Genomic DNA, 27,525 nt, shown 5'->3' on the forward strand with positions numbered 1-27,525 from the left:
GAATGTTTAATTCTGAGCAATTTTTGGACGTCAGTCAATTTGTGCGGAACAAACCGTGCACATACCCAAATATTCGGTCAAAATGCGATAAATCGATGTTTTGGAGATGTTCAATTCTATTTCCATTAATGTCAATGATGATTTCGGCTGATTTTTTATGAATTCACGCACATTTTCGATGGAATTTTCTGTGATCACGGATTTTGGTTGGCCCACATGTTCATCGTCATTTATGTCCTCACGATCACTTTGAAAACGTTGAAACCACTCGTGCACTCTGCTACGGGATAGGCAACCATCGCCATAAACTTTTTTCATCAATTGAAACGTTTTGGTAAAAGTTTTAAAACAAAATTTAATGTTGGCTTTTTGTTCGAAGCTCATTTTTTGCACCGATGACAAAAACATACTGACATTTAAAACGCAATAACTTCACTTCCAATAGATGAAATATCATGAAATTTTTACTGGAAGTCGATAAAAGATAGCAGATTCTAATGCACCAGTTGATATAAATATGGCGCCACCAGAGGGCGCTAGATTCAAAAAGTCCTGTTTACTTTGGAACGCACCTTGTATATATACTATATATAGAGTCTTTAACATGAACATTTTAGTTATTCATTAATTCATTCATGCTTAAAATGAAATGTGAATTCACTTGACTCTTTTAACTGTCTAAGCTTTACTTTGAAGATTAGATTAATTCTGAATAAAATTACTTAAACATTAATTATTATTCTTAATAAAAAATTAATTTAAATCTAGTTGCTTTGACATTTGGCTAACTTAATTAATATATTTATTTTAGAATACTTATTTTTAGATTTTAACAAATATTAAACAACATTTTAATTTCATATTTGTCACAACTGTAAACATTAAAATAGCAGTGCTTACGACCTAAGTGTTTAAAATTGAAAAATACTATACTATAAAAGTACTATACTATAAAATAAAATACTATAAACGCAAATTAGAGTTAAAATTTAATTATAACAGCTTAAATATGATATTCGTAATATATTATTCGTAATTCATTACATTCCCTAATCTTTGTATTCTTTCTTGCTGAGCTGCCCACTCGTCTAAGCAGCGCTGCCAACTGTCAGCGTTGCCAGATTATTGTGTCGCAATCGCTTCGCCGCTTGTCATGAGCAGAGAGCAGCACACATGACACAAAGTTGGGCCGAAGTAATTGGAAAAGTTTATGGCTGAAATAACTCTCAGAGTTTTTGTCGACTTATCTGTTTGCTTAGCATACCCCTCCAGCGGCGTCAGCTACAGGGCATTCCCCAGAACAGAGGTAAAAACAATGCGCAAGAATAACAAAACAACAACAACCAAAACAGAAGAAGAATACGAAGAAGACGAAAATTTGTACTGCACAATCAAAGGGGTTCGCTTCAGGTTTGGGGGGGGCGTGGAAGGTCTGCAAAAGATGACACCAAACGACAGAGAGAGGAGGAGAGCGGGAGAGAGAGGGAGAGCGGGAGCGAAAATGGGGAAAAGAAAGGCAAAGTTTTACGTTTATGTTTGTTTACGAAATATGAAAGGGAAGCGCGTTGAGGAAATGGCAAATAAAATGCCGAGAATGCCGAATGCGAGACTCGAGGAGGAAGGAGGAAGGAGAAGCAGAAGCCGAAGGTTGAAGGTGAGCCACTGACTCCTGCTTCCTCTTCCTCTTTCTCTCCCACTCCCACTCCCTCTCGCACTCTGTGCAGTTGTACATACGTATATATCAAAAGTATTTTATGCACATTAGTTGCGCTTTTATGAACTTGAAGTTGTCATTTCTAGCCAACAAACTTGACGCTCAACTGTCGTCCTTAATGTCCCAACGTCCTGACTCACGTTCCCTCCCCCTCCCTCCCCCTCTTCTCCTTCTTCATCTTCCTGCCTATCGCAGCTATCGTTGTTGACGCTGTCGTCCTATGCATTGTGGCATTGCTGTTGTTGATACTCGTTGTTGCCTGGGTCTCTGCCTGGCGAAGGCAACCGCTCAAAAAGCAGCTGCAAATGACAAGAATTTGTTGCTAGGCTTGTTGTCTCCTCATCCTCCTTCTCCTCCATCTCCTCCTCGAACACACTTCACTCTCTGCTTGCTGCGACTTGCCTCACGCTGTCTTGTTGCCTCTTGTTGTCTAGTTGCGCACACACACAGAGAGAGAGAGAGAGTTGCGGCGCCTCCATCGCTGCGTTCGTGGCATGTAAATATTAACTTTGAACAAAATACGACACGGTCGGACCCAGCGACTTGGAAGGCCAAAAACCCATCATACAACCCATCAAAAGCAGCGACCCAGTAACCTCAACCCAACCAAAACCGTTTCGAACAGCAGCAGCAGCTTACCCATCATCTGTGCGTTGCACTCAGCGAAATGATTGGACAACCCAAGGTTATGTTGTCTTTAAGCTTAACATAGAAATGAATTGTTTTCGACTAGCTTACAGTCATCGATACTATTATGCATACTATCGATAACAATACTTTTGATAAATTTATATTTGCTTTACTTTAACGATTATCAACCTATTAATTCAACAGTTCAGTTTAAAGAAAATGAGACTATTGTAATTACTTACTTGCTTACAGTATTATCTTGCATACTATCGATAACTGTGAGTATAGTAATGATAGGACAGCCCAAGGTTATGTTGTCTTTAAGCTTAACATAGAAATTAAATGTTTTCGACCAGCTTACAGTCATCGATACTATTAAGCGTACTATCGATAACTGTGTGTAAAGAAAATTCTTGATTTAAAATGAAAATTACTTTTGATATCTTTAATAAAGGTTTTAGATTGCTATACTTGATTTACCTATTTGCTTTATTTTAATAATTATCAACCTATTGATTCAACAACTTATTTTAAATAAATTATACTATCGTAATTTAGACTAGCTTACATTTATCGATACTTATGTGCATAATATCGATAAATATATGTATAGTAATTATTGGACAGCTGAAAGTTTAATTGTCTTGAAACTTTGAAATGTAATCGTTTCGACTAGCTTACAGTTATCGGTACTATCAACCGTACTATCGATAACTTTGGAGACTGTAGATTTGGATATTAGCTTTTACATTGTTATAAGTGCTTTCGAATAGCTTATGGTTATTGATACCATCGTACGTACTATAGTTAGTGTATAGAAAATTCCAAATTTAAAATGAACGACACAATTGATATCTTCATATTAGCTTTCACATTGCAACATCAGCAACTTATTTTTATGAAATTATACTATCGTTTTATATAATTAAGCATAAGACTCTGACTATTACTAAATTGCTAAATCAAAATTGATAGATTCGAATACCATAATCATATTGTGTATCAATACAAGAATATAATAATAGCATAAATGCATTTCCCAATTGTTATTATCGTTAAAGTATCGATAACATGCAGTTACTTAAAAACGCAATTTTTCTGCTTCCAAGGAACTTACAACACTCGATATTAGTTTCTCTTCCTATAAATCTTACTTTATATACCACAATTTGTACTTGATTTCTTGACTAGTGACAAAACAAGTGAATTATCGTTAATCGATCGAACTTTTTGACAATAGATCCTAATGCCATTGTGCATCAAAAATCTATCGAGTTAATCTATCCCAGTCTTTGACAATACATCGTAATGCTAGTGTCACAAATCTATCAATAGAGCTGCATTTAAAGTGACTTCAGATTGTCAGCACTTGCAATTGGAACAAGTGGAGCTTAAGCTGCTATCAAAGTGCAAACATTTCGTAGACTGACATGCCATAATCTAGACTTTAACTAGATTTAGTATACACTCGCAGTTTAGTTATAGTTTATAGCACATTTCTGTGCTGTCTGTGGTTTCTGTGAGTGTAGCTGGGGCAGTAGTAACATATAGTATACACTATACCATAGTAGCGCAACTCTCGAGTCTCAGTTAAATAAAACTTTTGCGCACATTTTTTGTCATACTTTATGGATGTTGTCGTTGCAGCAGGAGCACAAGCACAAGAGAGAAACCCGTTCCCGTTCCCGTTCCCGTTCCTCTAGGAAAACTCCACTTTTCTGCTCGACCATCAAGCTGTTGTTTGCAACTAACGCAACTTTTGCTACGTCTCGCTCTCGCTCTCCCTCTCTCTGTCGCTCTGCAACTGGTATATTCAACGCGTAATCGGATGCAACCCGGCTTAGAAGTTTTGTAATTGTTGCGATGGCTGCCAGGCAACTGGAACTGCAGCTGCAAACAGCCACAGCAACAGTTCGAGCTCAAGCGACTGCCGATTTGACCCACAAAAAAAACACACACTTATATACATATATAGTATACATAAACAACACGAAGGAGAACAACAGGCTGGAGGTGCTTGCAGAAAAGGGATAAGGAAACAGAGCCGCTTCATTAAAGCCCAGTTATGACACTAAGCGAAAAGTTGTGAAGCGTAAATTTTTGTTTTTGGGGTTTGGGGTTTGGCAGCCAGTCTCTCAGCCTCAGTCTCAGAGTCTCTCAGACTTCGTCTCGTAGTTTTCTTAACGCTCTCTGAACACGTGTCAACGTTGCGTATGATTGATGAAGGCTGAGAGCCAACAGCAGCAGCCGAAGCCGAAGCAGCAAAAAACAATAACAATAACAGCAAAAAGGACATTGAGTAAGCATGTCAGGCACAATGATGAAATAAGTGCGTGTTCACAACGAAAACAGCCCATGTTCTCTCTCTCTCTCTTTCTCTCTCTCACTATCAGAATGATTGAAGCATGCTTCAACAACAACTACAACAACGAAAAGGGGGCAGAAAACCTTCTGCTTGGGTTCATTAAACTGATGGCAAAACAGCTAATCGCATTCCCAGGCTGACTGACCTCCATTCCCCTTATCACCCATCCCCCTCCCCCCTGCGAGCCTCTGCACAAGTTTTGCTGACCAAGCCGAAACTCAAAATTGATACGCACTAATGTCCTTCAATTATGTAAAATTGGGCTTGTCTTGCTAGCCTGACAACTTTGCTTCCTAGGCATCGGGCAAGTGAAGCGGAAAACACAAAAAATATGTCTTCTTCTCTATCTCTCTCTCTCTCTCTCTCTCTCGCTATCTCTCTCTCTATCTCTATCTCTCGAAGCCTATTTCAAATGCTTTCATTTGCAATCAGTTTTGATGGCATAATAAATACGTTTCCATACGCTTGCGAAAATTATGTTACGCATTCCGTTTTCCTTATCCCTAATGTCTCCTTAAACTTATCACATTAATCGACATCTGAATTGCACTCTACTTAATGCTCTTTTGAGCAACAATCTTAATCAAATTTGTCCAGCTGCGAGCTGAGTTCATATAGTTGACTCTCTGATAAGGTTTGCTTCGATTGAAAATTTCGTAATAAGCGATTAAATTGCACACAGATTAAACTAGTATAGAAATAGATCAGCTAAAAATGTAATAATAATACATCAATTGCACACAGATTAAACTAGTATATAAATAAAATCAGATGGGAAATACGCTTAAAAAAAACAGAAGAAAAGGAAAGTACTAAAAGTGAGAGCTCAATTAAAAAAATAAAAAATAAATAAAAACAGAAGCAAGGGAAAATACTAAAAGTGAACATTCACAAGTGAATTCCAAGTTGTTTGCTTATCAATATTTGCTTGTCAATTGAGCAGGTAATAAGCGATTAAATTGCACACAGATTAAACTAGTATAGAAATAGATCACTTAGAAATTTAGTAATAATAATAAATAAATGAAATTTGTATATAAATAAATCAGCACAGCAAAGGCAAGTTACTGATAATGTAGAGTGATGAGAAATGCACAATGATTGTGCTGGTAATCATTTGGTAATCAAGAGGTGTGTCATATTGATCAGGCAGCGGTCTAAGATATTAGAGTAGGCGTGGTCAAGGAGAACAGCATCTCAAAGATTGCCTAAGGTTCACTCAACAGTTGCAAGGTTCACTCAACAGTTGAGTAGAATTGCAACAAGTTGTCAAGTTAAACTGGTGGTAATCAATTGGTAATCAAGAGGTGTAAAAAAGTGTATGCCAAAAATTTTGAGATATGTGTGTCATATGGTGTGTGTGTGTTTGACTAGGCGGCGGACCAAGATATTCGAGTGGGCGGACTTGCTAAGTAGGCGTGGTCATACAGAAGATCTTCACAAAGATTGCTTAGGTGTACTTTTGGTCAACTGTTGCTCAGCAGTTGAGTAGAATTGCAACAAGTTGACAAGCCAAGCTGACAAACAGTTGTAAAACCTATGTGCTCAGCTGTTACTCAACGGTTGTACACATTCTCAACGTGTTCCAGGTAATCGCTTGACAAGCGATCGAGTGTGAAAAAAGTTTGCCAAAAATTTTAGTTTTTCTGGACTAAATGCATGTGTGTGTGTTTGACTAGACGGCGGACCGAGATATTAGTGTAGGCGTATGTGATAAGTGGGCGTGGTCAGGCACAAAATCTTCAGCAAGATTGACAAGCTTGCTTAGGGTGCTTTAACTCAACAGTGGCTCAACTGTATGTGTGAAATTTCGATGTATGTGTGTTCGAGTGGGCGGAACTGCTAAGTGGGCGTGGTCACACAGAAGAGTTTGCTAAGTCAATTTTTGAGCATCTGTTGCTCAACAGTTGAATAGAATTGCATCAAGAAATAAATTCAATCACAATGCAAAATGATTTCTTAGTATATACCTTAAAATTAAGCGATGAGACAGTGTTAATTGCTAATTGTGTTAATGCAATCAAACCTTTATTAACAAAATACCTTAAAATTATAGTGAAGAAATGAAGTTTTACCTTTTGAGCAATTCAGCAATCAACAGTCGAGGCGTAAAAATTTAGTTGTGCTTTCCACATTGAAACAGATTCTAAAAAAAATGCAATCAATAAAATAAAAACCAATGATTAATATAATAATTTTGAATATTTTTGCCTAATAATTACTAAATTTGAACATTTTATTCATTGAAATTGCTTCATTGCTGACCTTGGTTAAATATTTGTATTTCTAAACAACTCTTGTTTAGAGAGAAAAAAATTGTTGCTGCGCATCGCAATCAGTCTGTGTGTTCATCTACATACATACATATATAGTATATAGTATATATTTATATGAGTGAAAAGCTATCAACAGCTGTACAATCCATTTCGAGTGTGTTCCATGTGTAATTTAATGTGCATGGGAATAAACAGGCAATCGGAATTGCTTTGGATGAAGTGGTTGGGGAGAAGAGATGATTGGCTGACTCATAAAGCAGCTGTAGAAGAGGATGAAGAGCGTTTTATATGGCAAAAGCAAAAGCAAAAGCAAATTCAAAGCGCGCTACTGCACTTTGATTGCAAATAAAATCAGATGGGAAATACGCTAAAAAATCAGTATAAAAAAAACAAGAAGAAAGGGAAAATACTAAAAGCGAGAGCGCGAACATTCATTCACAAGTGAATTGCAATTTGTTTGCTTATCAATATTTGCTTATCAATTGAGCAGGTCGCCAACATCAAAAGTGCCGAGACGATGACGATAATGTGACTGACGTATGACAATTGACAGGGGAGCACAGCACATCTATCTCTCTCTCTCTCTCTCTCTCTCCGCTGTAGGCTCGCTCTTTGTTTAATGTCGAGAATTGTTACAACATTTGTGTTTATTTATTTTGATTTTGATTGAATAAGTGCAAAGGCAGCTAACGGGCCGGATTTACAACGTCGCCGTCAATTTTCTCCCGCTATCAGGTCTCGTTTTTATACCCGCTACTCAAAGGATAGAAGGGTATTATAACCTTGTGCCTACATGAAATGTATAAAACACGCAAAAGGAGGCATCTCCGACTCTATAAATAATATATATTCTTGATCAGAATCAAACAGTCGAGACAATTCAGCCATATCTGTCTGTCTGTCCGTAGAATTTATTAAAGAAATTCTTTTGCAAAGAAAAAAAAAACTCCTAGTAGCTTTGATTGAAAATCTGGTATATTTTGCACTGTATGGTTTATTTTGTAATCTTCAGTATATTTTGTACTCAATGGTATATTTTGGTATATTTGTAATATTTGTTGTTTTGGCTGACAATGTGGTATATTTTGTACTCTATGGTATACTTTGTACTCTATGGTAAATTTTGCACTCAATAGTATATTAATATACCAAATACATTTTTAGTATTATTTGCGTTTGCTGAAAAGATGGTATATTTTCCACTCTGCACTCTGGTATATTTTTACTTTATGGAATATTTGGTAATCTTTGGTATATTTTGTTCTCAATGGTATATATTGGTATATTTGTAGTATTTCCTGCTTTGACTTACAATCTGATATATTTTTACCTCTATATTGTTGAATGTAGTACCATATTATTAATACCAAATGAAGTCTTTTGCATATTTCAGTATTTTTTCGGTATATTATTTGGTATATTTCCGTTTAACCGTTTATCCACAATGGGTAGCGGGTATTTCACAGTCGAGCACACTCGACTGTAGCTTTCTTACTTTATTTTTTGTCATCTTGTTGATTTAGCGCATTTACGCGCCCGATTTGCCCCCCAAGAAATTTGTCGGCAATTTTATTTATTTTGTATTTCGTTCTTTTTTGCTGTTTTTGTTGTTGTGCTTCTTGTTGTTGTTAGTCGTTTTTATTTTGCAGCAGCTTATCGCATTTGGCAGATTTCCATGCAAACAGCGAAGCTGGAGGAGTAGGCTGAGCTTATAAATATTTAAATGGCAGCTGCTTGGCATGAAATATTATTGTCAAGCACCAGCAACAGCAGCAGCAGAAAAAAAAATAAAAAACGCCCACCTGCCCAATGTTCGCTTCCGAAGCGAGAGTAAAGCGCAAAGCCAGCACTATCAATCATCATTCCAGGAGTTAAAACAGCTGCAGACTCCACACAACGCAGACGCGTGTCAGAACGAGAAAGATAACTACGAAGAGTGAGAGAGAGAGAGGGCAGGCAAAGTTCTCTAACTGACGGAAATTGTGGTTCAACTCTTGTTATGCTCGGGAAATTAAATATAACCAAATATGACAATGCAATTGCCCAGCTGGCACAAGTTAAGAAAAGCCACAACTGTGGCTCATGTTTACTCTCAACATACTCTCGCATTTTTTTCCAACTTAATGTTCACGATTACGGGAAATAGTCGATGTAATGCAATTGAATATAAAAGAGGTTAAGGCTAATCGATAGAACCTATCGATATCGGTTGGCATTTGCAAGCCGATAGGTCGACAACCTATCGGTATCATCAGTTGTCAAAAGATCAACAGTCATTCATAACAAAGTCATTCGTTGGCATAAAACACTTTAATTTAAGTTTAATCAAACTGTACTACATATATAATCAATTATGTTACCTTATATACATATTAACAATTGAACTCTTATCTCTACAACGAACATTGCATCAAAATATTGTAATATTAAATAATATTTATTTATAATCTGACAACTGTTGAATTATTACTTAATCCTAATCAGCAATCAAATTTGTTCAGCTGTGAGCTGAGTTCAAAAAGTTGTTGACCCTATGATAAGGTTGCTTAGATTAAAAATGTAGTAATAAGTTAGCGAATCACTTCGATTCAGCCACTTAGTATAGAATTAGTCAGAAATGCAATATGTACTGTAGAAATTCAACGGGATTGCCCTGTTGACAAAGTAAGAGGCTGGTAATCAATTGGTAATCAAGATATCAAATCGAAACAATGTTTATTGCTTTGAAGCATTCAACATTGATGTTATCTTGTATTTATATTTACATTTGTGGTAAATATATTTTTAGTGAATTGTTTAATTGGTAACTATTAACAGTCATTAATACTAAAGGGTCTAATTAAGTCAATACTGTCGCCTGCTTTCCAAATTTGAATGTCTATTTAAACACTTATAAATTATATTTGAATTTCAAGTAAATGCACTCTTGATAAATTATAACGAATGTATCTATTAGTGCATTCTGTGCCATCATAAAGGGTCTAGCAAAGTCAATACTATCGCCTTCTTTTCAAATTCAAATGTGCATTTAAACACATATGTGTGTCCATATATATTATATTTCTGTAAATACATTCTCAATAAATAAATAAATTATTACTAATGTATTTATTACTGCATTCTACTGCCATCATATAGTAAAGGGTCTTATAAAGTCAAAACTAACGCCTGCTTTCCACAATTTAATGCACGGGTAAAATACGTATTTTATATTTGTATTTGTGGTAATAATATTTTGAATAAATAATTGATTTCATTTTAGCAATGCCAAATAAGGATTTAATTACTGCATTCTTTACCATTGAGGGTCTAGAAAAGTCAATACTTCCGCTTGCTTTCTACAATTTAATGTACATGTCAAGTGTCAGCGTTGTGGCGATATTTATCGACTTGTTATCGGAAGGGTTTCCTCTGGCAGTTGTTGTTAAACATCTTGAGTTATTTCTTCAAGCACAGCACAGTTCCTGTGTCCGTCGCTCAGCTCGGTTTGTGAGGGAAGTGGAAAGGGGTGAGGAGAAGGGAGTTGCGGAAGCTCAGAACTGTTAAAGCTGCTACTCGAGACTTTCCAACAGGGCTTTAAACAAATTAAGTGGCACACGGCGGGCATTTCACTTTATTGCCATGTGGCCTTTCCACACAGACTCACGGAGTCGATGTCGGGTTCGGTGGTCTTGTTGTTATTCATTTTGCCCCGTACCCGCGTTCCACCTTCTTCTGCCACCTGCCGCCTGCTACTTGCCACACTCAGTGACTAACCTGCTTCTGCTGCCGTTGCTGCTGCTGTTGCCCAGATGGCTGCCTTAGTGGCTGACTGACTCGGTGACTCGCTGACTGGTTGACTCAGTGCCTCTCGTCTTCGTCTTCGTCCTCTTCATCGTCCTCGTCCTGGACTTGGACCTGGTCTGGCCTGTTTGCCTGGCGGCTTCGTTTTGCTGCCTCGTATTTATTTTCGGGCGCGCCATTTACTTATACGCTCCACTTGCTGCACTTGCGACCTCCTCTTGATGCCCGCCTGCCTGCCTTCCCGCTTCCCCCTCCCTCCCCGCTTGGACTCACACAATAGACATCAACTTATGGCCCTGCTAAAAGACGTGGAAAAAACGAGGTGGAGAGTTGAGCAGAGAAGAGCAATGGCATGCGGATGTTTACCCAGGCCAAATATCCATTATAAGACTGCTGACACAGTGAGAGAAAGGGTGAAGAACCGCGATGGCAAGAAAGAGACAGAGACAGAGACAGAGACAGGGAGAGAGCGATAGTAGAACTAAAAATTGTAGACAGTAGACAGCATGGCAAAGAGATAGAGTTAAGATGAAAATACATTTCATTTAAGAAAAGTTTAATGAGCGACTAAAATCAGGATAAGAAGTATTACAACACAAAAATGAAGAGTAACACAAATAAATTTCAAGATACTTTCTAAAAGATATTTGTAGGTAAAACAAATTTAATTAAAGAATGCAGTAAAATATTAGGGAAAGAGAGGATATGTAAATTAAATTAAGAGAACAAGTCAGCTTTAAAGATATATCAAGACAGATCTCAAACTTAGAAATATGCTTTAATGAATGTGCTCAAAATTTCATAAAATGAAAACAATAAATCAACAAAACTACGAAATATTAATTGGTGTAAGAGAAAATAAAAGTTATAAAAATGTTGGTCTTGTTATTAAATATTTGGGTTTAAAAAGTGCGTCAAGACCATGAAAATCCTAATGTTAGAAAAATCATTTTGATTTCAAAAACATTTAATATAGGACTCATTAATAATATGAAAAAAATCTTCTAGTGTTCAGACCAAAAATCTTAGTATAACATCAAAATATATTAAAAATCTATAATTTTTAGTCTTAATTCAAAAATTTGTAAGTTTTTAGACAAATTTTCTTAGTTTTAACAATTTGTTCTTAAAGTGGTTTTATTTCAAGAAAACAGTTTTTAAGATGAATGTTTTTGATTTAAGAACTTGTTCTTTTTTTTGTGTCCGAAATAAAAATTTGTCTGATAAAATGTGCTTAAGAAAAAATAACAATAAATCAACAATTCTTGGAAAAATTGAATGTACAACTAATGAATTTCGTCAGCTACACTAATGAGGCAATGAGTTTGAGTTTGTTTATCATTAACACGGCCACAAACAAGGCGACAAAAATAGCAAAAATAGCAAATGAAAAAAAAAGCGAGTGAAATAACAAGTGAAAGTCTTGACAAGTTTATGAAAAGAGCCTCGCTCGAGGACAGCCAAATACTAATTCCAAATTCCAGGTTGTTAAATAATCAGATGCCATTGACAGTGTCCCACATTTAGTCGCCACTGACAGCACAACGAACACAACGAAATGAAACGAAACGAGGAGGCAAACAGTCTAATACTATTGTGTCCACACCTCTAATCCCCTCACCCCTTTCAACACACACCGAGTAGCCAAACAACAACAACCAACAACAAAAAAAAAAAGAAGGTGAAGAGAAGTGTGGAGAGTGTGCTAAACAAAGACCCCGGTAGCAGAAAATTGTAACCTTTGATGAAAGTTTTTCGCAACTTTTGCAAACGACAAGCGAAGAGAACGAAACGCAACGCAACGCAACGAAACGAAACGAAACGACTCGATTTTCATTATCAGCAAAGTTGGCCGATGCGGCAGCCATTTTATGCGCCACGCTAATTAACAGACCCTCCCAGCAACAACATTGAGTGGGAAGCGGAATGGGAAGGAGAGTGGGAGTGGGAGAATGCGGGGGGAGGTTGCTCTATTCCACTTTTGCCTCAACCTTCTAACCCAAAAGTTTCCCAGTGTTGGCCTAATACGCATGCATACATAATTAGCAACTAATATTGAAACCGAACCGAACTGAACTCAACTCAACTCAACTAAAGCGAAAGCTTCCTAAGTCGTGAAGAAATGAAAAGCGAAGAAAACACTGATCCGTAACTAGTCAGGATCTTAAACAGATTAAGTCCAAAGAACTTGTCGATTCAATTCAGAGGCAAACAAAATTCAAATAATTACGGAATTAAATTCTACTTTATAAAAAAAGTAAGAAAACTAACTGCCATTTATTTCGAAAAACTGTATGGTATTGATTTCGAAATATACCAAATGAATATACCACAAAAATACTAAAATTATAATAATGATATATTATATTATTACATGCGAAATATACCAGACGGTCAGCCAAAGTTACTAATATTAAAAATATACCATATGTTATATTTGGTATATTGATATAGTACTACATGCAAAATATAACATATTGCCAGCCAAAGCAACTAATACTAAAAATATATTTACCATATAATGTATTTGGTATACTGATACAGTACTACATTCAAAATATACCATAGAGTGCAAAATATACCAACTTTACATTTCTTGTACTGAGCACTTCAAAGATCTTTTAGTAGGTATACATAAAAATAATATTACGGATGCTTGAATAACTTTGAATAAACATAAATTAAAACTATTTACTTTCTAATTGAAGAATTTCATATTTTTTTTTTTAGATTTTATTATTCTTAATACATTATATCATACTGAATTCATGAAATTTTGGTTATAAAATATAGCTTTTATTTTAAATATATCAAATATATATTTTTAATTTCACTAATATTTTAAATTGAAGCAACTTGTTTATCTTCATATTCATCTTTGTCACCTTAGAATTAAAATACATTGAATTATTATATTTTTTGAATTACTAAATTGTAATATACAAATATAAATAGTTTTCTCTGCTTTTAATATTTCTAAAAATTATGATATGATATTCAATAGCAATTCAAATATATGAAATCAATTCTTTACATAGAAAATTATATTCAATTTTATTGCCTTCATAAAAATATAATTTGCTGAAGCTGAATATACTGATTAGGGGAATGTAATTCGTTTAATTCAGAGCTCACATTGCGGCACTTTGAGCAATTATGATTTGTCTTTTGGGATAGCAAAATATTTGATCTCAGGTTCGTCTGTGTTCTTTTACATTTGTGTGTGTTTTCTTTTTGTTGGTAATTTCGAGTCACTTTGTGAACTTGAAGCAAAATGCGATTTTGTATCGACAAATTATTCGTTTTTGCGAGATTAAAGTCTGATGCTTGGCTGCGTTGGCAATTTTCATATGCATATCAGGCTCACATATACATATGTATGTAGACACAGACTCAGACAGACATCCATATCCCTGCACAGCAATCAGCAGAATGAGCTTCTAATAAACACACACGCACACTCACACACACACACACATATATGTATTGCACACACTTACACACGCAGATAACACACATTAATGCGTTGCGCCTAAAAATCATTGAAGCAAAAAAAGCACTTTATGCCAGTTCTCTATCTCTTTCCCTCAATGTCTACTTTCGCTCTCTCTCTCCCGCTCTTTCTCTCTCTTTCTCTCTGGCCACTTTGTGTATGTGTGTGTGTGTATCCTTTTGCTGTGAAATTGCATTTCATGAATGGTAATGTGCTATGATGTGAAAGTACATGCATCCCCATACACACACACACAACATCCGTTGTTCATGGCACGCCGATACATGGTCGCTTCCTTAAGAGCCGCAAAATATGAACATGTTCAGGGAGGGGGACAGCCACGCCCACACCGCCCACACCGCCCATCTAAAACATCTATGCACAAAAGTCAAAAGGTGCTTAATATTCATAACATTTTTGTTGTTGCCGCCCGCTCGCACACAACACAAAAAGCAGCGGCAAAGAAAGAAACAAGGCAAACGCAAAAGGTGCCAGCATAGGCAATTGACTTGCCAGATAGAGAGAGAGAGAGTGAAAGAGAGAGAGAAAGAAAGAATGTATGTATGGAGTCCAGCACATATTTGGTATATAGACCAGCCACTGAAATAAACTAGTAACAAGCTTGCCTCGCAACTTCATTATGCGGCCACAACTTGAGCTCTCCCTCCCTCTCTCTCTCTCACTCCCTCTCGCTCTTTCTCTCTTCGCAAGGGAAAATGCCGCAACAGATATTTATTGAGTTAGACGGTTGCCAATAAACTGCAAACGAATTGCTTAAAATGCAAAAACAAAATAACTAAATAAATATATATATAGAGTCAATAAGAAATATGCAGTTGCAGATAAAAGCATTTAAGTAAAGTGCACTTTAAAAATACATACGTTACGAAATATGATATTTGGAATATTAGCTTGTGCTTCTAATGAACTTTACTCGAATTGTCAAAAGAATTCATTGCCTTAAGCCAAACACATACACACACACACACACACTCACAGTAGTATATGATATTTGATAAGGGGAATTATTTCTTTAAATTCTGTTTTAGCATTTTGAAGTCTTAAATTTATGGAAAACAAAAAACACAATTTCAATCAACGCACAGATAATTGATGTTAGAGTTCATCAATTGATTGCCACGATGATTTGATCCATGCTTATATTGAGAATATGGTATATTTAATGCTCTTTAGTATTTTTTGAATGTAATCGATATACCAATTATAACATATGATATATTTACGTTGCTTTGCTTGACAATTTGGTATAAATGATGCACTTTAGTATATTTTAAATGTAATCAATATACCAAAAATAGCTTATGGTATATATGCGTTGCTTTGGTTGACAATTTGGTATATTTAGTGCACTTCAGTATATTTGAAATGGTATCAATATACCAAATATGGTATATTTACATTGCTTTGATTGACAATCTGGTATATTTAATGCACTTTAGTTAATTTTTAAATGTTATCAATATACCAAATATACTTTATGGTATAATTACATTGCTTTGGTTGACAATTTGGTAGATGTAATGTACTTCAGTATATTTGAAATGCAATCAATATACCAAATATAGCTTATGGTATATTTATGTATGTTGCTTTGGTTGACAATATGGTATATATAGTTCGGTGTAGTATATTGTGAATGCAATCGACATACCAAACATATGTTATGGTATATTTGCGTTGCCTTGGTTGGCAGGCGGGTATATTATGAATGAAATAGTATATCAATATACCAAATATGCATGTTAGTTTGCCAATTCGTTGTTCATCAATGCTTTGTTTGAGAATATGGTATATTTTGAATAGAATCGATATACCAATTTTAACATATGGTATATTTACGTTGCTTTGGTTGACAATTTGGTATATTTAATGCCCTTCAGTATATTTGAAATGTATCAATATACCAAATATAGCTAATGGTATATTTATGTATGTTGCTTTGGTTGACAATATGGTATATATAATTCGGTATAGTATATTGTGAATGCAATCGATATACCAAACATAGGTTATGGTATTTGCGTTGCTTTGGTTGACAAGTAGGTATATTATAAATGAAATAGTATATCAATATACCAAATATGCATGTTAGTTTGCCAATTCGTTGTTCATCAATGCTTTTTTTGAGAATATGGTATATTTTGAATAGAATCGATATACCAAATATAGCATGTGGCGTGTTTACGTTGCTTTGGTTGGCAATCGGGTATATTCTGAAAGATATAATATATCAATATACCAAATATCGATGTTAGTTCGCAAATTGGTTGCTACAATGGCTTTGATCTCTGATTTTATTGAGAATAAAGTATACTTTACCCACTATACTATATTTTGCATATGGTATATTTACGTGGCTTTGGTTGACAATTGGTTGACATTTAAATGTAATAGTATATCGATATACCAAGTATATACCGTGGTATATTTTAGTGTATTAAATTGGTATATTATATGTATTATTCTTATACCGCATTGCTTTGCTATTATTTGAGCTTTTAATTTACAACGATATGGCTCCGTCATCTTTTTAAGAAGGCAAACTTGTAATCACCTTAAGCTGAACGATTTGAGATTTTCTTTCAGTTGAAATTTAGAGCACACACGCTCAGCAAAGAAATCAAAACTTTGACAACAGCATCAATAAATTTCTATTTCAATCGTATATTAGATAAGTGATACGATTAAAAATGCTTTAAAGAGTAGCTGACATTTATTTGATAAGAAAATGTTGAATATTTCGCAGACAAAAATGAGGTCAAACGCTTGCTTGGGGCAATAACTTTAGCATATTCAAGGAAATGGAAATAATGGAAAGATTTATGATTTAATTATTAAAGTAAAAGCAACGCCACAAAGTTCAAGAAAGTTTTTGGTCAGCGAGAGAGAGTAAGTTTATTTTTTCTTTGCTTTCAATTTAGATAATCGAATTATTTTTGGGTGAGCCAGCAATTGAATGAAATGTAATGCAATAATAATTAATGTAATGAAAGCATTTAAACAACTTTAATGTTGTGCGAAAACTTTTGGCGTGTGTACGCGCTAATGAATTATGCATTTACTACATATGTAAAAGTTTTTGTTCGAGAGAGTGTGTGTGTGTGTGTGTGTGATACACACATGCAACACGTTGTGCGTATTCAAATCTCGCAATAAATAACTAATTAAACTTGCAATTAAAGTGGCGCTCGCCAATTAATTAACGTGTCCGAAACCGAAACTTGTAAACAATCAAATGAAACAACAAGAACAATCAGAACAAGAGAGAGGGAGAGATGGAGAGCAAGTGGGTAAAATAAAGTAACAGATATTTTTCACTCAATACTCCTCATTCAGTTGATTCACTTTATTCACTCGCACTTGCACACATAGTATAAATATTGATTAACATTGGATTAAGGCACTCGCCCAAGGGACAACAACAACAACAACAATATCTTACTCACACACACACACACACACACAGACAGCCAAGCAAGAGAAAACTGCGAAAAAGCAACGAGCGGAAAGGGAATTCTCTCTTTGAGGTTATATTATTGCATTCTTTTGTTTTCGCCTGCAAAAGAAGACGATGAAGAGGAAGCCTCTTCTTTTGCCACTTTTCCGTCTGATTGCATCGTGAAAAGAGCTCGACTCGCTGCGATTTCCCCAAGGGAAATGTCTATAAGATACAACGCATCCTTTTTTAAATGCATTTCAGTTGCAGAAGCTAGCGAAATTGTAGCCAGAAAATTCAAGATTCAAGCAAATTTTAAATAAAATACGCAAATAAAATGAAATACTTTTATACAAATATTAAATGTAAATAAATAAAAAAATATATATAGCAAAAAAAAAACATTAAACATTTGTCCACAAATAGAAATTAAAGAGAAATACTAAAATCGATATACCAAATGAAGTTTTTGGTATATATTACAGTATTTTAAAGGCATAGTTTGATGCAAATTCTGCCTGAAAATTCAAGATTCCAACGCAACAAAAATGAAATACTTTTATACAAATAAGAAATTTAAATAAATAAAAATAATATAAAACAAAAAAAAAACATAAAACATTTGTCCACAAATAGAAATTAAAGAGAAGTACAAAAATCGATATACCAAATGAAGTTTTTGGTATATATTACAGTATTTTAAAGGCATAGTTTGATGCAAATTCTGCCAGAAAATTCAAGATTCCAACGCAACAAAAATGAAATACTTTTATACAAATATGAAATGTAAATAAATAAAAAAAATGTATAACAAAAAAAAAACCTAAAACATTTGTTCACAAATATAAATTAAAGAGAAATACTAAAAGCGATATACCAAATGTAGTTTCTGGTATATATTTCAGTATTTTGGATAGTTTGATTCTAATTCTGCATTGTTTGGTTTTTATCTATTTTGAATACCTCGAAATATCAAAATATATACCGAAAATTGTATTTGGTATATCTATTTCAGTCGTGTCGACCTTTCTACTTCTTGCTTGGTATATTCCGAATATAGTGCTACATATATAAAAATACCAAAAGTAGCATTTGGTATACAGCCAGCCGTATATTTTGAATATATCAATGAAATATGGTATTCGGTATATTTTTAGTATTTTTGTGGTATATTTTAAAATTAATACCGCACGTATCTTACAGTCAAGCACACTTTCTTTTCTGTTTATTTCTTTCAACATTCCGTAGACATCAATTCTTATGTTGCGCATTTCCGGCTGTCTGTCTGTCCGTTTAGTTTAACACGTAGTTCGAACAAACTATAAAAACTAGAGCTACAAAATAAAAATACAAAATAAAACAAAGCAATTCTGAGTTGTTCTTTCATTTCTGACTTGGCTTGTTATTAATATCTAAACATCTTTCACAAATGCCAGCAACTCGTAGAGCAAAAATCAAGTGAATCAACTTGTGCCCAACTCATTTGCTGATAAATATTTCATTGTTTGTTTTTTTAAACCTCTTAAGTGTACTTTGCAACCGGCTCGGGAAAGAAACATTCGAGTTACTGTTTGCTGGAGCTTACCTCTTGCCTTGCTAAGCTGCCAATCGAGGCTGTGGCTATTCATGATGCCATTTTGTATGTTGTATGCATGGTAACTTGCAATGAAAACAAACCAAATTGCAATCTTAACTGGTTTCGAAATCAGCTCACATAAGGCGATTAGTGCGCAGAGCACTTACGACAATCGTAATTATAATTACAAGAAAGGATCTTTAATTGTATTTAATGCACATTTCGAAATTTTGTGTCGACGTCGAAGATATTGTGAAAGCTGAAAGCACCTTGATATCATGAACTCAGCACTCGATTACAGTATTAAGAGATTTGCCAATTGCTTTTTACTGCGCTCTTCTTTAGCAGTCTTCTATAAGCTTGCTTCGTTTACAGGGTATCTGTCAGTCTATGCTAGACCACAGTTGTTGACCAACTTGACCCCCTTTCGGCTATTACAAATAATTGAGCTGAAATTTATACCGCATTTGGCTTAAAATTTGCTGTCTCACTTCCTCACTTCCTCCGCTCTTGTCACTCATCTCATTCGCTTTCATTTTATCAGTTGCTCACGCTCGATATCGCCATCTTTGTCTAGCTTATTGCTTTTCTGTGTGTTTAATGAAGTTGCGAACGCCTGCTGGTTTTGTTATTGAGCTATGCTAATAAATACATAAATTAGACATGCACACAATACACACACACACACACACACACACAAACACACACACACACACACACACACAAACACACACACACACATCTGGGACAACATAAATGGAAATGCGTTTTGCAGGAAATGATCGAAAATTGAATGCAAATATACAAACACAATAGTTTGCGTTGTGCACGCGACTCGACTACAGCATTCCCTGTAAACATCATTTAAATACATTTCAAAATATTAAAAGAATAGATTTTTGTTTTATATTTTGTAAGTAAAAACAAGTAAGAAAGCTAAAGTCGAGAGATATCTGATGCCCACTTTGAATAAATGTAACGCAGTGCTGTATTATTCTGAAAATATACTGAATAGTATACTACAAAAATACTGAAAGTAGTAATAATAAAGTAAATAATAAGACAATGTAGTATTATTCTTAAAATATACTAAATGGTATACCACAAAATTACTAAAATATACCAAGCCGCATTTGATATATCAATTAAATAAATAATAATACAGTGTAGTATTATTCTCCAAATATACCAAAGAATATACCGCAAAATACTAAAATATACCAAAGGCTATATAAAGTAAATGGCAAAACAGTAGTATTATTCTTTAAATAATAATATGGTTTATTATGCATAAAAATTATTAAAATATTCTTATAGCTATATTTGGTATATCGATAAAATACTACATTCGAAATATACCATAGAGGTCAAAATATACCAGATTGTCAGCCAAAGCAGCTAAAACGGAAGTATTTCTTAAATAACTTCTAAAATTTCAGGAACTTCAAAAATATATAATATTTAGCTTTAAAACGAAAAATGCATAATTATTATTATTGAATACTTTTTATAGCGTAAAATTTTGTTTTCTTTCGAACATCAATTTTTAAATTTAATTCGATTGGTTTCAAGTTTAATATTTTTAAATAATTTACCTTGAAATAGTAAAGTAAACATTTATATCCATATCTTTCAACAGTAATTTTTATAGCAAATTGTAGATTTTCTTCAATTGAATATAGAAAACAGAGTTTGATTAGAAAAAAGTAAGTTTTCAATTTTCTATTTGTCAAGTGGATTGCTAAAATTGAAATTGCAGATTGTTTACCATATTTTATGATTAATAAATTTGCTCACAAAACATATTAATGTGAGTGCTAATATATTTTCAAACATTTTAATAATTAATTAATATGTTTTTACATATATTAAAATATGTGCAAATAATAATTGAAACTTATTGAAATACATTCTTTTATATTTTCAATCACTTCTAGGGTATCTCGAGTGTCATTTGACTGTATAAATTAAAGAAAAAATAATAATAATAATAATAATAGCCGAAATGTAAGCACTGGTGTGCGGCATTAAAAAGTAAATAACAACAAATGGCAGCAGCAAGAACAACAACAAGAACAAGAACAACAATTGGCAATGATAACAAAAACATGGAGAACAAATAGATAGAAAATTTGTTTATTGTTTATTGCCTTTCATTGGTTGTGCGCAATTTAAATAAATAATTTGAAATGATTTCAAACTGCAACCAAAAAGCAAAACAAAAAAAAACCAAATGATAAATAATAAATGTGTGCAAACACAAATTAATATTGTAGATGTGTGTGTGTGCCTGTGTGTGTGTGTGTGTGTATAGATAATAGCTGGCGCGCAATAATATATAAATAACTGGGAAATTCAGGAAATGGTCTAGAAACACCAAAAATTGCAAATATGCAGATAAAAACATAAAAATAAATTTGTGGCCATGTTGAAAATCATAAATAAATGCATAAACTTGCCCAAATGCGTCAGTCTTTGCACATTGACTGACAGCTACAACAACAACAAGAACAACAATAACAATTACAGCTACAACAACAACAACAACTGAAATGAGATTGCAGCAAACTGCAATAAAAACAAAACATTTGCCCTGCTAATTGACTAAAGTGCCTGTTCAGTGGCCATGTCCATGTCCATTTACAAAAATTTACTCAAACCCTTTTCTCTCTCTCTCTTTCTCTCTCCTCATCTCACTCTCTCTCTCTCCCCTTTCTCTGCGCATTTGGTGTATGAAAAATATCACACTTGACCCATTTTAATGACAGTTGATGCCAGAGTCAACAAATGACAAGTCCCAACATTAAATACCCTTCATTCTCCTAGCGAAAATTTCAAGCCAGTATTCATTAATTTTTGCTCAAAAATCAATTATTCAAATAGACAAATAATTTAATTGTGTGCAATTACATATTTTATGTTACTAATAAAAATCAAAATAAATATGCTGTGCATTGTGAATATTTTGCAACAATATGTTTTAATTTATCACAGCCAAACTAATCGTTGACATTAGTTTGCAATGAATTAAAGTTTGAAGACTTATGCGATTTATTTCAACTAATTAATTATTTTTATTTGTAAAATTCTAAATTGAAACCCTCTGAAAATTAAATATACAACTTTAACTTTTACTACAATAAGAAATAATCACATTAAAAGCACAGAGAGAAAACATTTAGATTGAATAAATCTTGATTCTACGATCTTGAAACGAACAATCTTAAACTGAGAACAATCTTAGACTGAGGTTCAATCAATCTTTAATCAAAATTTTGTTTCCATATTTTGCATTTTAAGATTACAAACATCTTATTTTAAAATTTAAATCTCGATTCTAAATTGAAAAGAAGAATGTCAATTTTTATATTATACAATTTATATCTTAAAAAACACGCAATCTATTTTTTTTGTTTGGTTTATTTTAATCAATCTAAAATTAAGATTGTTTGATCTTCGTAAAATTTTGAGATTTTTCCATTCTTGAAATAAAATTATAGTCTTAAGATTGGGCAATCTAGATTTTCTTTTTAGATTTTCGATTTTGATTTAAGAGTAAACTTTCTTGCCTCAATTTTGGCATATTTTGCACTTTATGGTATATTTTGAATGTAGTACTATAAATATAAACCAAATATAGCATTTGGTATATTATTTTGGTACATTTTAAGAATAATTTAGCGTTGATTTGCTTGCATTCAATTTAAGTAGCGAGCTTACTCGACGGTAACTTTTTTACTTGTTAGACTTAGAACTTTCTTTTCAAACATTTTTCTAAATATTGTTCATCAATGATATTGATGAAAATAAAGCAATGAATGGACTTCAAACTTTCAAGTTAGTTACTTAATATGAACTATTTTTTCAACTAATTTACTGTAGTGAAATTAAAATGATTGACTTTAGTTTGAAGTGGGAAATAAGCGATCAACTTCTTGTTATTAAAAGACTTTTTAACTGCTTGGAAATACTATAATATTTTCTTATCTATATGGTATTTTCTTTTAGATAAACTTTCCCCAAAACATTGTTTATAGACCAAGCTTCGATGATAATGATATTGATTAAAACACACGCAGCGAAAGCGTCGCACAGACTGTGTATGAAATTGTCCCAGTTTCGGATCACAAATGCAATGCATAGAAATTGCGTCGAGCGCATTTCTAAACTAAGCCCAGATCCACATAGTACAATGGGCAATGGAAATGGAAAAGGGGAAGAGGGGAAGGGAAAGGGGATGATAGATGCGACTAATGTTGCAGCTGTCAGAAGAGCGAAGAGCTGTCGCATCAGAAACTGTTTTGTATTACATTCGCCATCTACTCGTATTAGAGTCGCAAAAAGCGTGTGTGTTATTACATGTTCGGCCTTAATACGAGTGCGGAGGGGGATGAGGGAGGGGAGGAGGAAGGTGGAAGAGAGAGGAAGAGAGAGGGAGCACAGCATGATGGGAAGTCACGTCTGCGGCTGTTTGTGTCGGTTGCCGTTGCTGCTGCATATGAATAATAGAAAGCCGCATAAAAAATGCAACCGAAAAATTATGCAAATATGCAAATAAATATCTCTAAAACATTTGTTTCAATTTCCTCAAACCTTGTTCGCTCCCCTTACCCTACCCTTCCCATCACCCCACACCGGATGCCACACAAAGCGATTGCCGCACTGGGAATGTTGTGTGTGCACAAAAGATTTTTATGTGTTTCTGTGTGTGGCATAAATTTTGCAGCAATGTCATGAAATTTAGTAACATTTACTAGTCACGCCCACTTTCAGCCTCTATGCTGCTCAAGCACTGTTTCAATTGTGATTTGAAAACGAAGGAGGGGAAGGGAGACGCGTTCGTTTGTGGCGTCTAAAAGCATGTTGCAGTTGCAAAAATGTGTTGCATACTTTTGTGCATAGTTGTCGATTGGCATCATTAAGTTGTAAATGTGGCAGCTTTGCAGTGGTGGATGGAAGGGAGGGGGCAGGGAAGGGGAAGTCGGCTTGCCACATCATTTAATGCTCATTAAAATAAATGCGTTGCCCCCGCCTCCACACACACACACACACACACACACATACACTTCTCTCGCTCTCAAGTTGTGTCTCCTGCAACTCGTGCCACTTGACATTTTGCGGTGTTTTAATTTGGCGCACGTTCAAGTGCCACAGAATTGCCAACGTCGACGTCGACGTCGACTGCAATTGCAACTGCAACGCTTATTTTCTAAAACTCAGTTCAGTGAGCATCGGCTCAGCTGCTGCCAAATGTGTGTGTGTGCGGGCAAAGCGGGGGCAAGAGAAATGTGGAAATGGATTTTGGCTGCTCTGCAGAGCATACTTCAAGCAGCTGCAAACAAATGTTGGCAAATGTTGACCTACAAATCAAAAACTATTCCCACTTACGAAATACCAAATCCAACAAGTATTAAAAAACATAGTTAAACTGCAGCAAATTTATCCAACCAACAATTAAAATTGACAAATAATCACCATAATCAAAAATATATAGAAAACATTTAACATTTAATAAAAACAAAATCATTTTCTTATATTTTATTGAGTAAACATTACTTTTGAACTTTCGTTAGAGAAATAAATAAATACTTTAAGATTCATTGCGGTATTATTGTTAAAATAAACTTAATTAAAATACCGATATATACCAAAATGTACCAAATATTCTATATTTCTTATACTACAACATTCGAAATATACCAGAAATATAATTTAACAAAAGAGTTGCAATGCAGTATTGTAGTTAATATATATCAAATTAATAAACCAAAATACCGAAATATACCGAATGTTATATTTAGTATAACAATATACTAAAATATACCAGATTGTGAAGTTGAGCAAAAAAGTCTTTTGAACTGTGTTAATGATCTTCATTAGCAAAGAAGTCATTTGAGTTTGATAAATGCATCAATTGCATTGCATCAGATTCTTAAAAACATATAGAAAAATTATAAAATTTAATAAAAACATAAAATCATTTTTATATTTCATTTTTAGAAACTATTAAATTCTTGTTGAATTTTTTTTTTCTCATGATTATCTTTCAAGTTTTTACTGAAAATACGTCAAACCATTTGAAGTTTTCTTTAAGTTCATTAAACAATTTCTATATCCTCCAACAAAAAAAATACAGTGGGGTATTATTTTTAAAATATACCAAATTAATATACCAAAAGTAATATTTTGTATATAATTATACTACAAAATTCAAAATACACCAAATTGTGAAACTAAGAAAGTAAAGTAAGTAAAGAAAAGTAAAGAAGCAAAGAAGTAAAGAAGTTTTCTCCATCCTTTTGCCAAACTCAATCAAGTTTTAAGTTTTCTTAGTTTTATAAAAAAACACTCTTGCTTTTTTCGAATCTCAAATCTCAATTAGAATTGCTTTTGTTTGCTTTGCATTGAAAAGAAGCGTCTGCAAGAAATTAATCAGAATTCAGATCAATTATCGAGCTATACAGTTGGCCAGACTTTATGCTACAATTACTTCGATTTTGCGAATTCAAAGACAAATCGATGTGCACCAAGTGTGTGGAGTATACATACGAGTACGTCTGAAGCTGTTGATAAGTCGCAACCGCATTCAATCAACTTGCCTCGCATCCGGTTCGTACATTTATGTCAATGTCACAGAGTTCACCGCGTCAGGCCAAATGTACATATGTGTGGGTGGATGTGTAGGTGTGCATGTGTGTGTGTGTGTGTGTGTGGCACATTCATGCTGCATTGACAGTGGCAAGAAATTGAGTTTACGACTTGGCGCACTCGCTGACTGTCAGTCATAACTTGGCCAGGATACATTAGCGAGATAGGCGCCAGCTTTTGCTTTATTCATTTGAATGCCATCGACATCAGAGAGTGTGTGTGTGTGTGTGTGTGAGTGTGTGGGAGGAGGTGAGGAGGGAGAGGACTGCGCAGGGCATTGCGAGCGGGCATTAGGAGGCGTCTTTTATCGCCTTTTCATCGAGGTTATCCTGCATATTGCATGAGCCCTGCCATATGGAAATTTATGTGTGCTGCTCTCTCCCACTCCCTCTCACTCTCTCTCTCTCTCTCCTCGTCTCTCTCTGTCTCTCTATCTGTGTGTGGAGCAGCGACATCTCGCTGTATATATAGAGACATCGTTTAAATTTGAACGTGTGTTTCAGGCACACTCCAACCACAAACATCCGTGTTGTTGTTGTTGCTGCTGTCGCTGGCAATTTCAGGCAGCAAATGTTGCAATGTGTGTGTGTGTGTGTGTGTGTTGATGTGGCGCACTCAGTTATAGATTTCTTAGGGGACTCTGTTTATTATCCTTTTTTTTATATCCTTTCGCCTGGTTTTTTATTTATTGATGTTGTACATTTGAGTTAAGGGCGACTCGGCGTCGTCGTCGTCGTCGTCGCATTCGTTTGCCATAACTGATGCCGTTTTTCTTTGCACACACACACACACACTTACTCCATAACTAGGACACGTGGCAGCTTCAGCTACAGCTACAGCTTCAGCTTCAACTTCTCGCTTTGGGGGCTCTCTGACGGCACAGACCGAGTATGAAACAGTAATACAAATATTGCGCATACGCCACGTTCGCCACAGCGACAACAAAGTAGCTCGGACCATGTGTGTGTGTCTGTGTGTGTTGGAAAGCGATCAAAAGTCAACGCCAACTGCCATATATATTGAACTCGGCAGCAACAGCAGCAACAGCAGCCGCAGCAACCGTAACGGTTCCGGCTACGGCTACGGTTACGGTTACGGGCAACAACAGTAAAGTTGTTTGCTTTAAAACTTGTTTGCTTCGCTCCTTTAACCCCTCTCTATCCCCCACTCCTCCACTCCCCCACTCGCACCCCCGCACGCTTGGATACACGACTGAATGCAATTTTAAATGGGATTGGACACAAATTGTGGCACTCAGCATCTCTCGAAGCGAGCTTATTACTTCACGTGCCATTTTCAAAATTGCCAACTTCAAGATCCCCAAAGACACAAGCAAAACCAATTGAACAGAGCACCACACAGGAAACTGAAACTCAAAACGCAATAAATAAAATGTTTGTATTTATTTATTTGTCGCAAAAGATCCGAAAGTAGTTTTCGACATAACACTCAAGCCTTTGATAATTGCAAGTTTTGCTAAATGTTTTTAATTTTATATTATGCATTTTAAATCAATTTTATGAATTAAAACCTTAAACATTGAAATTGTGTTTCTTCTCTTTGCATTTTCAACAAAATCTAAA

The 27,525-nt window shown here is 34.7% G+C and overlaps 1 protein-coding gene across 4 annotated transcripts in view; it reads right to left on the reverse strand.

Annotated features, from left to right (window-relative positions):
• Positions 1–27,525, reverse strand: part of LOC133849395 (teneurin-a) — a 348,228-nt gene that overhangs the window by 297,205 nt on the left and 23,498 nt on the right. For all 4 annotated transcript variants that reach the window (XM_062285443.1, XM_062285444.1, XM_062285445.1 and 1 more), the window contains exon 2: positions 6,785–6,855. The gene's annotated coding sequence lies outside the window, so the exon portion shown is untranslated. The remainder of the gene's footprint in view (positions 1–6,784; positions 6,856–27,525) is intronic.

Source organism: Drosophila sulfurigaster, chromosome X (assembly GCF_023558435.1).
Source record: "Drosophila sulfurigaster albostrigata strain 15112-1811.04 chromosome X, ASM2355843v2, whole genome shotgun sequence".
NCBI classification, from domain to species: Eukaryota; Metazoa; Arthropoda; class Insecta; order Diptera; family Drosophilidae; genus Drosophila; species Drosophila sulfurigaster.